Genomic DNA, 18,956 nt, shown 5'->3' with positions numbered 1-18,956 from the left:
ATATGATTATAAGGAAAAAGATTTTTAAGAGAGTCTTTTATTGAGAGATCATTTCTCTAGTCAGATTTACACAGCCCAAATCCCAGAAAAGGCTGATAAACTCTTACTGTGCAATAGGACCGCAGGCAAAGTCTTACCCGTTCAACAATCAGCTATAGTGTGCAAGAAGGTAAATTCCAGATGTGCTATGCTGTGTGGTCTGCACAAGGAGGAAGGGGAGGTCAGCAATTAGATATTCTAGGACTGCTGTGAGTGCCTAGGAAAGGGAGAGCGAGGCTCCCTTGAAGACTCTGAAGAGGCTTCTTGGAGGAGATGACCTCTGATTGGACCTCTGAAGAAAGCTTTTTAAAGACAAAGCTAGGTGAGAAGGTGACGCTGTTTAGGAACACATAAAATGTAGTCTGCCTCATTCACTATGCAAATATTTCCATGGAATGTGCAGATAGAACAAACATTTTGTTTTGCTCCTTTTGTACCAAAGATGACAGTCTTATAATAATATACCTCCTATAAGGACTTATGGGCTTCGCTGATGGCTTGGATGGTAAAGAATCTGCCGGCAAAGCAGGAGACACAGGTTCAATCCCTGGGATGGGAATATACCATGGAGAAGGGAATGGCTACCCACTCCAGAGTCCTTGCCTGGAGAATTCCATGGATAGAGGAGCTTGGAAGGCGCTTCAGTCTGTGGGGTCACAAAGAATCAGACACAACTGAGCAACTTTCACAGGGACATAATAAGGACTTATAGAAGGATTTGAGTTTGCTTTTTCCAAACGTAATAGCATCTTCCAAATAGTTGAGTTTATATACAGATATTAGTCTTGCTTTGACTCTGTCTCCTTCATTTAAGAGAATTCCATTATATATTTCTCATCTTTGATTCCATTTATGTTGGATTTATTTTCTGGACTTTTCTCAGTGGATTTGTACTTAGAATCTAGGACTTCATAAATTCTGGATGATTGAAAGGGAAGGTCTGCAGAGGACTTTGTTCCTGTCTAGAATAGCATCAGTGCTTAGCTCTGCTGCGAATGAGGGCTAGGCCCAAGCTTCAGCTTGGCTAAGGACAAGTAGCCTGCTTTGGGTGAGCCACTTAAACTCTGACTTTCAGTTTCCTCTTTGGTCAACTAGACTGTCTGCCATTCTACAGCATGAGAGTTTAATAAGGTCATCACTAGCAAATACTTTGCAAAATATAAGAAACTAGGCAAATGTAAACATAAATTTTTTAAAAAAACTAACATTTTCCCAAAGAGTTCCAAAGTGTTCCTCTATATTTGTCACTTATTCCCAGGCAGCTTATTTCTCACATTTAAATGTAAGAAATTTAATAAATTTAAAGACATTTAAATGTAAGTAGCATTTTATTTTCTGGGCTCCACAATTTCCTCACCTGATTAAAAAACCTTACCCTAGTCTCACTTCTTGGAAAGAAACCTCTATCACCTAGGGCACATAGGTTATATTATTACAGGCGACAACTGGATGGAGAGTATTTTTATCTCAAATGCTATATCTGGTGATTGTTCTTTTTGCAAGAATTCTATAGTAAACCAAACAGGAGCGGGGAGGAAGAAAAGCAGAAAACAAATTCTAGAAATGATTACCAGGAAAGAATAAGATCTAGATACGTTTTTTTTTTTTTTTTTTGATAAGAGAAAACACTGTGGCACAATGGTTGCATGCATGCCAGATAAGGAGTGTGGTGGTGATTGGGTTGCTCAGTTGTGTCCAACTCTGCGACCCCATGGACTATATCCCACCAGGCTCCTCTGTTCATGGGATTTCCCAGGCAAGAATACTGGAGTGGGTTGCCATTTCCTCCTCCCGGGGACGAGTGTACTTTGGTTGAACTTCCAACTCTGCCATAGCCTGTGTAACGTTGGGCAAGTTGCTTAGCTTCTCTGTGCTCCAATTTCCTCCTTTTAGGAGAGAATATAATAAAAATACTTATCTCCTAAGACAATAGGGGAATTAAATGAGAAAATACAAGGAAAGAACTTGGAAGAGCACCTCAGTTCAGTTCAGTTCAGTCGCTCAGTCGTGTCCGACTCTCCACGACCCCATGAACCACAGCACGCCAGGCCTCCCTGTCCATCACCAACTCCCGGAGTTCACTCAGACTCATGTCCATCGAGTCGGTGATGCCATCCAGCCATCTCATTCTCTCTCGTCCCCTTCTCCTCCCACCCCCAATCCCTCCCAGCATCAGAGTCTTTTCCAGTGAGTCAACTCGTCGCATGAGGTGGCCAAAGTATTGCACTTTCAGCTTTAGCATCAGTCCTTCCAATGAATACCCAGGATTGAGCTCCTTTAGAATGGACTGGCTGGATATCCTTGCACTTGGTAAATCTTCATAAAAGATTAGCTTGTACTGAAGCAACGTTAATATATGTGAGATACAGTCAGGTCTCAGTTAAAGAATTCCCTTTGTATGATATAAGTCTGTAAGTTTTTATTAAGCACAATCTATGTGCCAGTTCCACTGTCAGAATTTCAACAAATTGAGGGCTATACTTCTTTATAAATTTAAAGTTCTCTTGTATGATTGTTTATACACATACTGTTTTACTTGGTTGTACAAGATTATACTTATACCAATTTGTATTCTACTTTCTAATTTAAAGTTATTTCTTACATATGTGTCCACATACAAATGTAGCCTTCGTTTGCCTTTTTTAGGGATTATAAATTTTCTTCTTTGTCTGTATAATCTAGCTTGCTTAGTCCTTGTCTTATTCCTGGAAATTTGGGTTGTTTCTAGTTTTTCACTAATACAAATAACTCCTGAATGAACATCTTGAGCAAATTACCATTTTCGTTTGTGTTATTTCCTTGGGGTGTATTCCAGAGACTGAAATTACTGAGTCAAAGAGCAAGAAAAGTTTTATAGCTCTTATTCCAAGTTATCAAATAGCTTTCAGAAATATTGAGCCCATTTATAATGGTAGCAGCATACCCATACCTCTCCTCACAGAGACCTGCCAGCTTCGTTCAATTCACATTTAAAAACTCAAATTAGTTTTCCTTAGTCTGCCAGGCAGGCTTCGGAGAACCTCCTCTCACTTTTACCAGTGTCAATTCCAGCAACAGAATTTTCATTGTTGCCTACAAGTAAGGAGACAAGGGAGGGAAATGAAAAGTGCAGTGTTCAGTGTTGGTGAGGGGCACCAGATCAGACAGCCTTTAAGGCTTGTTCAAGTCAAATGGCACCCCACTCCAGTACTCTTGCCTGGAAAATCCCATGGAAGGAGGGGCCTGGTAGGCTACAGTCCATGGGGTTGCAAAGAGTCAGACACGACTGAGTGACTTCACAAGTCTTTGCCTCGTATGGATTAGCAGAATGACCTTCTGCTAAGGTCAATTCCTCCTAGCCTCAGGACCTCCTGGGGTTGTTGTGAGGAGTTAAGTAGATAATAGATGTAAAACTCTTATCAATCATGAGCTGAAATCTCACCATCTACTCCAATCCAAATGAATACAATTTGAACTGTATTTGTTATTTTAGTTTATACATATTACTGCTATGTCATCATTCATATGCATAATGGTAAATTTATTGCACATTTAGCATAATGTGATTTGTATATCCTGATATCTTAAAATGTCAACTTCTGGAGACTATCAGCTGTGTTATGTTTGGTGTAATTCCAGCACATTTTGCCATATGATAATTGGTAAGTTATTTGCCTGGGATAAATTAAAAATTAAACGTGGTACATTCATTTCTAGGCTATTTACATCTCTAACATAAACATGCATAGGATCCTATTGTGTTTCTTAAAAATCTATACATACGTATGTTTCAGTGACTATGCCGTATCATGTAGTATTTGATGCTGACCCCCAGAAAAGTCATCAAGTCCTTTTCCTACAAACCCTGTCCTCATCCAATGCAGGAATCTACCTGACAGATGGTTATCCTGGCTCTGCCTAAAAACTTCCCTTTCAATTATTTTAAATCATCATGTTATTTAAAGTTCTTGCATAATTAGCAATAATTTTATCAGTTATTGTCAGGGTTTGTATGAAATATAATCTACCACATGCACATAATTTAATAATTTAAGTTACATAATGACAAGTTACTAGTTTGGCAGTTCATGTTGCAAGTGCACCTAAAGGGTGAATCATACCCAAGAGATGATCAGAATTTCCTGGTTCACCTCATGATTTCCAGTATACGTTCCTGTTTTTCTGTGATACATATACACTAGCTGATTGAGGTGGTATGATTAGACTCCTTGCATCCAATTAATTGATCACTTCATTATTCCTGAGTGAGTGAAAGGAGGTGTTATCTTGCAAAATAAAATAATGAGGCCTGGATGGGAGCAAATATTTGGGATCTCTCAAGATGTGTGGGCACAGCAGAGGACACCTGGGATATGGAAATAAGCATGGGTTCTTATCCGCCCTTCCTAGCTTGTCACTACCTGAGCCCCAAAGGAGCTGTTTATTATGGCGTTGTTGAGTGAGGAATATGTCCACTGCAGTTACTTTCCAACAACCGTCTTATAAGAAGTTGTGGCTTGAAGTTCTTCTCTGGCTTATCTCATAGGGCTTGTTTAGCTTGTGATCACTTCTCTCCAGCTTGTAGTCTGGCGTGTTCAACTACCCTGCTGCTCTCCTTTGTGCCAGCATGTTCAGACACCCTGCAGAGCTGGGATGCAGCCAACCGAGGTAGGCTGCCCTGGGACTGGCCACGTTCCAAGAACTTGTTACGGGTGATGCTGCCCTGCCAACTGGCGTTGAGGATGGTGCACGGATGCTGCAAATGAGCCTTGCAGAAGCTGGAGTTTTGTTATTTGCAACAGGCCTGAGAGAGCCGCAGTCAGACAAAGGGAGGATTTCCTAAGCCGTTGGTCTTACATTTTAAAATTGTTCCTGATTTTATGAAGGCTAATGTTTAGGATCCTGGTGAGATATCAAGGGTGCTAAAGGTACTAAAGTTCACATTAGTGGGGCAGAAGGATGTTGATACATCACGCTGATAGGGGTAACAAATCGGTGGTCCCAGAAGAGTGGATGCAGCTCACAGATGTTTGTCTTGCATGGAGTTGGTATGGTATAGAATTGATTTTTTTTTTTTTTTCAGAAAGCCTTTAGATGTGCCTGTAAGATCCAATTCTGCCATAATAGACAATCCCCAAATTACTAGTCAGTTTAATAAAATCAACTTAAGGAAGCGAAGATGGACAGGTTTCTTCTGTCATCTTAGGAAGAGTTAGTTTCTCTATGAAGGTACTTTTCAAAAATGCTTCAAAAGTGCTTTTCAAATCATTATGTTTAAAAAATCTTGTTACGTGTATTATAACTCTGCTGCTGCTGCTGCTGCCGTTAAGTTGCTTCAGTCGTGTCTGACTCTGTGTGACCCCATAGACGGCAGCCCACCAGGCTCCCCCGTCCCTGGGATTCTCCAGGCAGTAACACTGGAGTGGGGTGCCATTTCCTTCTCCAATGCATGAAAGTGAAAAGGGAAAGTGAAGTCTCACAGTCGCGTCTGACTCTTAGCGACCCCATGAACTGCAGCCTACCAGGCTCCTCCGTTCATGGGATTTCCCAGGCAAGAGTACTGGAGTGGGGTGCCATTGCCTTCTCCATAACTCTGCTAGGCAGGTTTATATGTTTTCTCGTAATACTGTGCTGTCTTTTAGATACCCAAACACTAAACGAACAGTGGGTTAACTAATTTGAACATGTGGCCTTTTGGTCCTCATCTTATTTACTCTTTCCCGTCTGTGTTTGAATTAAGTTAGATTTTCAAAACTGTTGCAATAAAATTAGAATTAAAAAATCAGTGTTTGACAAAAGGTTTAAAAAGTTCTGGAAGACAGCTCTTGGTTTCAAGTTATATTTCATTAATAAGACTTCAGTCCAGGAAAAATTTGAATTGAATATTGTAACTTGTTAATTGTAATGTCTTATCTACATTCAAGCTGTTAGTCCCTGTACTATTTGCCTTTTAATGTCTATTATCCAGGTCCTATGTGATCACTGTGAAGCTCCAGAGCTTCAGAGACCTGTTTTATGTTCTGTGTCTTCCCTGGACTATATCTGACTGAGAACTTCAGAAATAAGCAAGATTTACAAGAAAAGCTATTACTAATAGAGTACCTGTCAGAACTCTGGTTAAACTTCAGGGAGTTTTTTCCTACTGGAGAACCATGTCAGACTTTCATCACTATTCTGTGCCTTGTCCTTCAGTTCAGTTCAGTTCATTTCAGTCGCTCAGTCGTGTGCTTGTCCTTAGGCAGGATCTAATGGTCGGAGAAGGCAATGGCAAGCCACTCCAGTACTCTTGCCTAGAAAATCCCATGGATGGAGGAGCCTGGTAGGCTGCAGTCTGTGGGGTCAATAAGGGTCGGACACGACTGAGAGACTTCACTTTCCCTTTTCACTTTCATGCATTGGAGAAGGAAATGGCAACCCACTCCAGTGTTCTTGCCTGGAGAATCCCAGGGACAGGGGAGCCTGGTGGGCTTCCGTCTATGGGGTCACACAGAGTTGGACACGACTGAAGTGACTTAGCAGCAGCAGCAATGGTGGGGTAAGAATGGGAGTCTGCCTGCCAGGGCCCAGGTTAAGGGTTATTGCTCTAAAAAACTGGTCACTCTGCCCCAATTTGGTCATGTGCTTCCTACTCCCATACCTTTACTTGTATTCTTATCTGACTGCACAAAATTCTTCTCTTTTCATCCTCTTTCAGGGTTTAAGTCAAATGCTGTCATCTTAAGTAGGCACTATTCCAAAAGTGATTATTATTTTTCCTTAATAGTAGTTCCTAATGTTTTATAGTTTAACATTTTTTTTCAGATTACCCCAATGATTGCAGTTGTATTTTGACTAACCATTCATTGAGCAAAGATATAATCACTAAATATTTAGGAACTAAGAAAGTCAATGACACACCAGTTGACAAAAGGAAAGGCAGGACCTACATAGTGTATTTTGTATTTCAGATGCAAATAATGTTTGGTATGTTGGCAGATATACATGTCCCTTGCAAAAATTACAGTGTCTTATATTGGCTTTTGTAACTTCCTGTTTTTTGAGCTTCTCTTTTTGTATTTCTAAGAGTTACCAAGGAGATGATAAGTGCTTACCCTTTCTGTCTCTTTCCATATACTTTGCAGAACCTTGTTCGGTAGTTTGCACTTAGCAGGGACCTGAACGAGCAAGATATAAATAAGTGAACTAAGTAAGTTACAGGTCTGTAACTGTTACAATGCAGAATCAGAGGGGTTTTGAATGGTCATTAATCCGAACATCATTTTTAATGGCCAAATGATGTTTCATTGCGAAAGAGCTATGCATTCATTCACTACTTTTTGAGTCTCTACTTAGTAAATACTACTATGTTTGAGGCACTCTTCCAAGTATGGGGGCTAAACTGCTTAACAAGAGACAAAAATTCCTGCCCTTTCAGAATTTACATTCTTATGCTATAGACAGACAAAAAACAAAGTAAATATGTGAGTATATAACTTCAAGTAGTGATTAGAAATATAATTCTTATAATTTAGGTAATTCAACCATTTTTTTTCTGTGCTTTTGTTCATATGACTGTGCTTAATTAAGTTTAGGTATGAGAGTTGGACTGTGAAGAAAGCTGATCGTCGAAGAATTGATTCTTTTGAACTGTGGTGCTGGAGAAGACTCTTGAGAGTCCCTTGGACTGCAAGGAGATCCAACCAGTCCATTCTAGAGGAGATCAGTCCTGGGTGTTCATTGGAAGGACTGATGCTAAAAGTGAAACTCCCATACTTTGGCCACCTCATGTGAAGAGTTGACTCACTGGAAAAGACTCTGATGCTGTGAGGGATTGGGGGTGGGAGGAGACGGGGACGACAGAGAATGAGATGGCTGGATGGCATCACCAGCTCGATGGACGTGAGTTTGAGTGAACTCCGGGAGTTGGTGATGGACAGGGAGGCCTGGAGTGCTGTGATTCATGGGGTCACAAAGAGTCGGACACGACTGAGCAACTGAACTGAACTGAAGATTAAAATGTTTACAGTACAATAGGATCTTTCACTAGGCTGGAGCAAGATTTGAGCCAAAGCTTTCTCTTCAATACCAATGACAAACTATGATGGACTCCTCAACTGAATCCCTTTTCCCTCTAAATTTCAGGTGTTCACGCAAGATGTGTGTCCCTCTAGGCTGCCTTAAGCACTTGAAGTTCGAAAAAGTGTTGTCCATTATGGTCACATCAGATATCTTGGTACTGCATCTTCTCATGGGTATCGAGCTGTGAGCACAGTATCAATTTACCATCACCTGAATTGGAGAAGTTAAGAAAACTTGATGATCTTGACCTGACATGGTCAGGCTGCTGACATATAGTGCTGGGCAGACAGGACTCTGGGGCATATGGGAGGAAAAGGTAGAGGGCTGAGAGGAGTTCAGGGTATTCTGATTTTCAGAGACCAGTATGTCCATGGCTTTTTATATTTGGCAGGTTATGAAACAGTCTTATAGTGAAGTCACTTCTAAAAGTCCAAAATGACAAAAAAAAAAAAAAGTCTCATAAACTCTATCTCAGATTTATACAAGGCTTAGATAAGGAAGAGTGATATGCAATCACAGATTAGAAATAAATAAGCACTTGTTGGAAAGAAGAATGATTATTAAAGAGCTAGAACAGGGTATTGTGGATTCTTGTTTACTGGAGATTTCAAATTAAGACAGATAATATCTTCTTTAAATAAGTAATGTTTTGTTGTCTGAATAAAAGAACAAAGTTACTTTTTTAGCCTTAAAATGATGAAATACTTGAACTGGAATTTGAAAACTTAAGTCAAATTCTTTTTAATTAAAAGTAGAATATAATTCCAAATGACTACCTTTGATATGAGCATGTTTGTCTTTCTTGGTTTATTTTCCTTTCCTTTCATGATATTATTTTCTAATTATAAAAGTAATACAAACTTATTACATTTTTAAAGTACAAAAATGAAAAAAATAAAATCACCTATCATCCTAATTTGCAGAGAGAATATTGTTAATATTCTTGATGTATTTCCTTATATTTCTTTATTTTTACTTGCAAATAAAAGTATAGTTCCAAATTTGCATTATAAAGTATTCATGACATTTTATTGTGCTTTAATTTTTCAAGGCACAATTCCTATGTGTGCATTATCTTTTATCATGTAATTATGCAATGACTTATTAATCATCCCTCAGCATTTATTTTTTTTCCAAAATCATGTTATAATAAAATTATAATTAATGAACTTTTTATAAATAAATCTAGGACTTCATCATAGGATAGCTACATTAAATTGCTATTTTGTAGGTCAAAAAATCATTTACAATTTTCTACGGTTCAAATTTAGGATTACTGGTTCAGGTAGTTTTTTGTTTTTCTCTTTTGAGTGTGAGTTTTTTTTTAATTGCAGCATATTTGATCTATAATATGTTAGTTTCAGGGGTACATCATAGTGATTCAGTGTGTTTTCAATAGATTATACTCCATTTGGCTTGAAGCTCAACATTCAGAAAACAAAGATCATGGCATCTGGTCCCATCACTTCATGGGAAATAGATGGAAAAACAGTGGAAACAGTGTCAGACTTTATTTTTTTGGGCTCCAAAATCACTGCAGATGTTGACTGCAGCCATGAAATTAAAAGACGCTTACTCCTTGGAAGGAAAGTTATGACCAACCTTGATAGTATATTAAAAAGCAGGGACATTACTTTGCCAACAAAGGTCCGTCTAGTCAAGGCTATGGTTTTTGCCGTGGTCATGTATGGATGTGAGAGTTGGACTGTGAAGAAAGCTGATCGCCGAAGAATTGATGCTTTTGAACTGTGGTGCTGGAGAAGACTCTTGAGAGTCCCTTGGACTGCAAGGAGATCCAACCAGTCCTTTCTAAAGGAGATCAATCCTGGGTGTTCATTGGAAGGACTGATGCTAAAGCTGAAACTGCAATACTTTGGGTACCTCATGAGACGAGTTGACTCACTGGAAAAGACTCTGATGCTGGGAAAGAATGGGGGCAGGAGGAGAAGGGGACGACCGAGAATGAGATGCTGGATGGCATCACCGACTCTGTGGACATGAGTTTGAGTGAACTCTGGGAGTTGGTGATGGACAGGGAGGCCTGGAGTGCTGTGATTCATGGGGTTGCAGAGAGTCAGACACGACTGAGCGACTGAACTGAACTGAACTCCATTTAAAGCTATTACAAAAATAATGGCTATATTTCCCTGTGCTGTACAATATATCCTTGCTGCTTATTTATTTTATAATGGTAGTTTGTATCTCTCAATCTCAGACTGCTGTCTTGCCCCTTCCTCTTCCTTCTGGCAACCACTAGTTCTCTATATCTGTAAGTTGGTTTCTGTTTTGTTATATACATTCATTTATTTTATTTTTTAGATTTCATAAATAAATGATATATAGAGTGTATTTCTCTGTCTGACTTATTTCACTAAGAACAATTCCCTCTATGTCCATCCATATTGTTGCAAATGGCAGAATTTCATTCTTTTTCATGGCTAACGTACCGCATCTTCTTTATCCTTTTATCTGTTGATGAACAGTTAGCTTGTTTTCATATCTTGGCTATTATAAGTCATGCTCCTATGAACATTTGGGTGCATGTATCTTTTTGAATTATTGTTTTCATTTTCTTTACATTCATATCAAGCTGTAGAATTGCTGGGTCATACAGTAGTTCTATAGTTTTATGAGGAGGAAACTCCATAGTGTTTTCCACAGTGGCTGCACAGATTTATAGTTAACCAACAGTGTATTGGACTTTCCTTTTCTCTACATCCTCACCAACATTTGTTATTTGTGGTCTTTCTAGTGATGACCATTCTGACAGATGTGAGGTAGTATCTTGTGGTTTTGCATTTCTCTGATGATTAATGAATGATGTTGAGCATTTTTTCATGCACTTGTAGGCCATTTGTATGTCTTCTTTGGAAAATTTTCTTTTCGGGTCTTCTACCCGTTTTTATTAATGAATCAGATTATTTGTTTTTTGATGTGGAGTTGTGTGAGCTGTCTGTGTATTTGGGTGTAACCTGTCATCGGTCATATCATTATCTGTTTTGTGATGTGGGGTTGTGTGAGCTGTCTGTGTCTTTGGGTGTAACCTGTCATCGCTCATAGCATTGGCACGTATGTCCTTCCATGCGGTAGTTTTCCATTTTGTTGATGGTTTTCTTTGCTGTGCAAAAGCTTTTAAATTTAAAAAGGTCACATTTCTTTTTTGCTTTTGTTTCTTTTGAACATTAATTTTTAATAAAAACCTTCAGTTCAGTTCAGTCGCTCAGTCGTGTCCGACTCTTTGCGACCCCGTGAATCACAGCACGCCAGGCCTCCCTGTCCATCACCAACTCATGGAGTTCACTCAAACTCATGTCCATCGAGTCAGTGATGCCATCCAGCCATCTCATCCTCTGTCGTCCCCTTCTCCTCCTGCCCCCAATTCCTCCCAGTATCAGAGTCTTTTCCAGTGAGTCAACTCTTCGCAGGAGGTGGCCTAAGTATTGGATTTTCAGCTTTAGCATCAGTCCTTCCAATGAACACCCAGGACTGATCTCCTTTAGAATGGACTGGTTGGATCTCCTTGCAGTACAAGGGACTCTCAAGAGTCTTCTCCAACACCACAGTTCAAAAGCATCAATTCTTCGGCAATCAGCTTTCTTCACAGTCCAACTCTCATATCCATACATGACCACGGGAAAAACCATAGCCTTGACTAGATGGACCTTTGTTGGCAAAGTAATGTCTCTGCTTTTTAATATACTATTAGGTTGGTCATAACTTTCCTTCCAATGAGTAGTATTTATTTATTTATTTATTTTTGTTGTTGTTGTTTTTTTTTTTTATTGGAGGCAAATTATTTTACAATATTATATTGGTTGGTTTTGCCATACATTGATATGAATTTGCCCCGGGTTTACATAAATTCCCCCTCCTGAACCCCCCTCCCACCTCCCCCCTCCCTCCATCCTCCCTCTGGGTCATCCCCGCATGCCAGCCCCGAGCATCCTATAACATACATTGACCCTGAACTAGTGATTCGTTTCACATATGACAACATACGTGCTTCAATGCCATTCTCCCAAATCATCCCACCCTCACCCTCTCCCATAGAGTCCCAAAGACTGTTCTATACATCTGTGTCTCTTTTGCTGTCTCGTATACAGAGTTATCATTTGCATCTTTCTAAATTCCATATATATGTGTTAGTATACTGTATTGGTGTTTTTCTTTCTGGCTTACTTCACTCTGTATAATAGGCTCCAGTTTCATCCACCTCATTAGAACTGATTCAAATGCATTCTTTTTAATGGCTGAATAATACTCCATTGTGTATATGTACCAAAGCTTTCTTATCCATTCGTCTGCAGATGGACATCTAGGTTGCTTCCATGTCCTGGCTATTATAAACAGTGCTGCAATGAACATTGGAGTACACGTGTCTCTTTCAATTCTGGTTTCCTCGGTGTGTATGCCCAGGAGTGCGATTGCTGGATCATATGGCAGTTCTATTTCCAGTTTTTTGAGGAATCTCCACACTGTTCTCCATAGTGGCTGTACTAGTTTGCATTCCCACCAACAGTGTAAGAGGGTTCCTTTCTCTCCACATCCTCTCCAGCATTTATTGCATGTAGACTTTTGGATAGCAGCCATTCTGACAGGTGTGAAATGGTATCTCATTGTGGTTTTGATTTGCATCTCTCTGATTATGAGGGATGTTGAGCATTTTTTCATGTGTTTGTTAGCCATCTTTATGTCTTCTTTGGAGAAATTTCTGTTTAGTTCTTTGGCCCATTTTTTGATTGGGTCATTTATTTTTCTGGAATTGAGCTGCAGGAGCTGCTTGTATATTTTGGAGATTAATCCTTTATCAGTTGCTTCATTTGTTATTATTTTCTCCCATTCTGAAGGCTGTCTTTTCACCTTACTTATAGTTTCCTTTGCTGTGCAGAAGCTTTTGATTTTAATTAGGTCCCATTTGTTTATTTTTGCTTTTATTTCCAATATTCTGGGAGGTGGGTCATGGAGGATCCTGCTGTGATTTATGTCGGAGAGTGTTTTGCCTACGTTCTCCTCTAGGAGTTTTATAGTTTCTGGTCTTACATTTAGCTCTCTAATCCATTTTGAGTTTATTTTGGTGTATGGTGTTAGGAAGTGTTCTAGTTTCATTCTTTTACAAGTGGCTGACCAGTTTTCCCAGCACCACTTGTTAAAGAGACTGTCTTTTCTCCATTTTATATTCTTGCCTCCTTTGTCAAAGATGAGGTGTCCATAGATGCGTGGATTTATCTCTGTAAGCGTCCTTTAATTTCATGGCTGCAATCAGCATCTGCAGTGATTTTGGAGCCCAAAAAAATAAAGTCTGACACTGTTTCCCCATCTATTTCCCATGAAGTGATGGGACCAGATGCTATGATCTTAGTTTTCTGAATGTTGAGCTTTAAGCCAATGTTTTCACTTTCCTCTTTCACTTTCATCAAGAGGCTTTTTAGTTCCTCTTCACTTTCTGCCATAAGGGTGGTATCATCCAAATATCTGAGGTTATTTATATTTGTCCCGGCAATCTTGATTCTAGCTTGTGCTTCTTCCAGCCCAGCGTTCCTCATGATGTACTCTGCGTATAAGTTAAATAAGCAGGGTGACAATATACAGCCTTGACGTACTCCTTTTCCTATTTGGAACCAGTCTGTTGTTCCATGTCCAGTTCTAACTGTTGCTTCCTGACCTGCATACAGGTTTCTCAAGAGGCAGGTCAGGTGGTCTGGTATTCCCATCTCTTTCAGAATGTTCCACAGTTTATTGTGATCCACACAGTCAAAGGCTTTGGCATAGTCAATATAGCAGAAATAATTGAGATGTAATTCACATACCACACAATTCACCCATTTAAAGTGCACAGTTCAATGGCTTTTAATATATTTGCAGAGATCTGTGACTATCACCAGATTCAAATTTAGGATGCCTTAATCCCCCCAAAAGCAACCCCATGTCCATTAATAGTCACTTTCCATTTGCTCCCAGCTCTTTTAGTCTTAGGCTACTGACAGTCTACTTTCTGTTTCTATGGGTTTGCCAATTTGGGGCAATTTATGTAAATTGAACCATACAATATGTGGTCCTTTTTGGCTGGCTTCATTCACTTAGCATTATGATTTTAATTTTCACCCATGTTGTAGCATTTATCTGTACTATTAATATTTCTTTTTGTGACTAAATAATGCTCCATTGTATGAACATACCACATTTTATTTATCCATTCATCAGTTGATGAACGTTTGAGTTGTTTCCACTTCTTGACTGTTATGAATAATGCTGCTGTGAACATTCACATACAAGTTTTTGTGTGAACATATGTTTTCATTTTTCTTGGAGACAAATCTAGGAAGAGAATTGCTGGGCCATATGGTAACTCTAATGTTTAACCTTCTGAAGTATTACCAGACACTTTTCCAAACTGGCAGTGCTATTTTACATTTCCACCAGCAATGTGTGAGTATTCCAATTTCTCCAGATCCTTGGCAATACTTTTTTAAAAATTAATTTATTTTTATTGGAGGATAATTACTTTACATGTTGTGATGGTTTTTGCCATACATCGACATGAATGCGGCACAGGTGCACTGTGAACCTGAACCCTGCTTCCACCTCCCTCCCCACCCCATCCCTCTGGGTTGTTCCAGAGCAATGACTTTGAGTGCCCTGCTTCATGCATTGAACTTGCACTGGGCATCTATTTTATTTTATATATGGTAATATACATGTTTCAGTGCTCATCTCTCAAATCATCTCACCCTCATCTTTTCCCACAGAGTCCAAAAGTCTGTTCTTTATGTCTGGGTCTCTTTTGCTGCCTTGCATATAGGATCATTGTTACCATCTTACTAAATTCCATATATATGCGTTTATATACAGTATTTGTGGTTCTCTTTCTGGCTTACTTCACTCTGTATAATAGGCTCCAGTTTCATCCACCTCGTTAGAACTGACTCAAATGTGTCCCTTTTAATAGCTGAGTGATATTCCATTGTGTATATGTACCACAGCTTTCTTATCCATTTGTCTGCCAATGGACATCTAGGTTGCTTCCATGTCCTAGCTGTTGTAAACAGTGCTTCAGTGAACATTGGGGTACCTATGTCTTTTTCAATTCTGGTTTCCTTGGTGTGTCTGCCCAGGAGTGGTATTGCTGAGTTGTATAGCAGTTCTATTCCCAGTTTTTAAAGGAATTTCCAGTGTTCTCCATAGTGGCTGTACCAGTTTGCATTCCCACCAACAGTGTAAGAGGGTTCCCTTTTCTCCACACCCTCTCGAGCATTTATTGTTTGTAGACTTTTTGATGGTGGCCATTCTGAACGGCGTGAGATGGTATCTCATCATGTTTTTTATTTGCATTTCTTTAATAATTAGTGATGTTGAGCATCTTTTCATGTGTTTATTAGCCATCTATATGTCTTCTTTGGAGAAATATCTGTTTGGTTCTTTTGTCCACTTTTTGATTTGGTTGTTCATTTTTCTGGTATTGAGCTGCATGAGCTGCTTGTATATTTTGGAGATTAACTCTGTCAGTTTTTTCATGTGCTATTATTTTCTCCCATTCTGACGGTTGCCTTTACAACTTGCTTATAGTTTCCTTCATTTTGCAGAAGCTTTTGAGTTTAATTAGATCCCATTTGTTTATTTTTGTTTTTATTTCCATTACTCTGGGAGGTGGGTCACAGAGGATCCTACTGTGCTTTATGTCAGGGTGTTCTGCCTATGTTTTCCTCTAAGAATTTTATAGTTTCTGATCTTCCATTTAGGTCTTTAATCCATTTAGAGTTTATTTTTGTGTATTATATTAGAAAGTGTTCTAGTTTCATTCTTTTATATGTGGTTGACCAGTTTTCTAGCACCTGTCATTTTGATTTTAGTCATTTTACTGCATATGAACTAATGTTTCATTGTGGTTTTGATTTGCCTTGTCCTGATGGCTGATATTGAGGATCTTTTCATGTGCTTGTTGGTGGAAATTTTTTTAAATATTCTTGATAAATTTCACCCATTTTCCCCTAGAAAATTGTATTAATATATAATGCCAATAGCAGTATATCAACTCACTGAAACTTCACCAGCTTCGATATTATGATTTTTAAAAATTGCATTCCTTTGATTTCTGATTTCACTTTATTTCCACTTCTTTGATTTAGTCTGTGTGTGCATGTATTTCACAAGAATTAATTAGCCATTGGTCTAAGTGAACATATTTTTTTAACTAGAAGAAAGATTATCATAATGCAAACTGACCTAAGCCAATTTGATCACACACAACTACTAGTTTATTTGTAATAGCTTTTAAGTACATCATAATAGCTGCCTGAAAGCTTAAAGTTGATAGGAGATGACTGCTTCCCTACAACTTTGCTACTTGTTTATAATGAAAGCAGGTCTCAGACCAAAATCTGCTACATAAAAAGATATTTATCTAACAAAATGTATTGGCAAGTAGGGTCAAATAGTTCCTATACCCTATTTAGTAAGTTTCATGAAATCCAAGCTCTCTTTGTTTTAGGTGATCTAAATACCACTGGCATTATGTCAGAAGCAGAATCTGGTAGCTCTTGTGGTGGGTATCAGGCAGTCAGACCCTTTGACCCAGTGGCAGGATTGGACAGCTTCAGAGTCTGTCCCTAAGGATACATCACCTTTGGAATTTGCTAGATTTTTACATCTTATTAATACAAGTGTTGAGGGGTCTCTAGAATATTATTACCAATATACATATCTTGAATACTACTAGTTTCATAATTAGAGTACATATCTAATATCCATTGTGCTGATTAACAAGCTACTAATTTCACCAGTGAAAGTCCATTTCTAACACTGGTAAAAGCCCCACACTATTTTTTGTTTTGTTTTGTAAATTAATTTATTTATTTTAATTGGAGGCTAATTACTTTACAATATTATAGTAGTTTTTGCCACACATTCACATGAATCAGCCATGGGTATACATATGCCCCTCATTCTGAACCCCAGTCCCACCTACCTCCCCATCCCATCCCTCAGGGTCATCCCAGTGCACCGGCCCTGAACACCCTGTCTCATGCATCGAACCTGGACTGGTGATCTATTTCACATACGGTAATATACATGTTTCAATGCTATCCCTCAATTAATCCCACCCGCAGTACTGATAGTAGGTAATGATCTCTGGAGGGGCTTCCCTGATGGCTCAGTGGTGAGGAATCTGCCAGCCAATTCAGGAGACACGGGTTTGATCCCTGAATCAATCAGGAAGATCCTCTGGATAAGGAAATGGCTACCCACTCCAGTACACTTGCTTGGGAAATGTCATGGACAGAGGAGCTTGGCAGGCTACAAATGGGGTCACAAAAGAGTCAGAAATAACTTAGCAACTAAACAACAACAACAGAGATCTCTGGAACACTTTTGGTAACCACATTGGAGTATGGTTTTCTGATTATTCCTGAAGCGTAAATTCTTGAAATGGCAACTGTCTGTTCCCTCATAGCATTTTAAACCTAGTCTGCTGTTTCACGGTATCTTTGCCAAAGAACGTAAGGCAAATTATAGACCTTAAAAGAACATGCATTGTCTGTTAGTGTTTGGTTTTCTCCTTAAATGAGACAATAACAAAAACTATTTATTGAGTGCCTACTCTGTGATACATGGTTTGTATTCACTATCTCATTTAATCCGCAGCAAACCTTTGGGTAATTATTATTACTGTCATTACGGTCATTTTATGGATGGCTTCCCTGATAGCTCAGTTGGCAAAGAATCTGCCTGCAGTGCAGGAGACCCACGTTTGATTCCTAGGTCGGGAAGATCCACTGGAGAAGGGATAGGCTACCCACTCCAGTATTCTTGGGCTTCCCTTGTGGCTCATATGGTAAAGAATCCGCCTGCAATGTGGGAGACCTGGGTTTCATCCCTGGGTTGGGAAGATCCCCTGCAGAATGGAAAGGCTACCCACTCCAGTATTCTGGCCTGGAAAATTCCATGGACTGTGTAGTCCATGGGGTTGCAAAGAGTTGGACATGACTTTCACTTTTTATGGATGGGAAAACTGACTGTGAGAGGTTTTAATAATGTGTGCAGGATCACCTGACTTGTGTGCATGTCCACATAGCATGTGGAGATTCTTGGTGGGCAGTCATTATTTTCTTATTGTGTCAATATTCACTTCAGAGACTCATAAACACACAGATTGTGCTATATCTAATGTACGTGTAAGTAAGTGTTAAGTGTGTGTTAGTTGCTCAGTCGTGCCCGACTCTTTGAGACCCCATGGACGGCAGCCCACCAGGCTCCTGTGTCCATGAGATTTTCCAGGCAAGGATACTGGAGTGGGTTGCCAGTATGTGTAGGGATATTTAGTAAATTTGAGATTCTGCATACTTAATACATTTGGAGGAGAGTGTGTTATTGAGTAAAACATTATTTCTTAATTACATTGCCTTGTGGCATTTTAGCTTTTCATGAATACCTGAAACAAAGTTTAAGTTTTATGTCTGTAAGGAATATAGAAAACTAACAGGCTAAGAGTTAGGAATTATTATTATTATTTTAATGATTACTTTAAATACATTCAACACTGAAGCAGATAATTTAATATTTTCCTTTTATCCCATTTTTATGTTTTCACTGACAAATAACAAAACATTTTAAAGTTATGGTTTTTAATATATTTCTCCCCCACCCCAAGGTTGAAAAGGAGCTGAGGATCAGTTCTCATGCCTTAAAAAAGTTATGCTTCAAGCCAGAATTTGCAAATACAGTAGTGTTCAGTTTCAGTGAGCAGAGAAGTGAGGTGTTCCAGAGTAAATTGCCCTGAAGCCTACTTTAGAGGGTTTTTTCTATGTTTAGCAAAATTATGGAATATTCTGTTTAAAAAAGTTACGTTGTATTCCTTGTTGGAAAATTTCAAATAGAAGATGACT

General features: G+C 39.0%; 1 protein-coding gene across 1 annotated transcript in view; it reads left to right on the top strand.

Moving 5' to 3' along the window:
* The window catches only part of PDE11A (phosphodiesterase 11A), a 425,341-nt gene that overhangs the window by 56,346 nt on the left and 350,039 nt on the right, over window positions 1–18,956 (top strand). The window lies entirely within an intron of this gene.

Source organism: Moschus berezovskii, chromosome 2 (assembly GCF_049115385.1).
Source record: "Moschus berezovskii isolate FMDL1 chromosome 2, NW_MosBer_1.0, whole genome shotgun sequence".
NCBI classification, from domain to species: domain Eukaryota; kingdom Metazoa; phylum Chordata; class Mammalia; order Artiodactyla; family Moschidae; genus Moschus; species Moschus berezovskii.
Note: the sequence above shows the minus strand (reverse complement) of the source record. Positions and strands in the feature narration are given on the sequence as shown.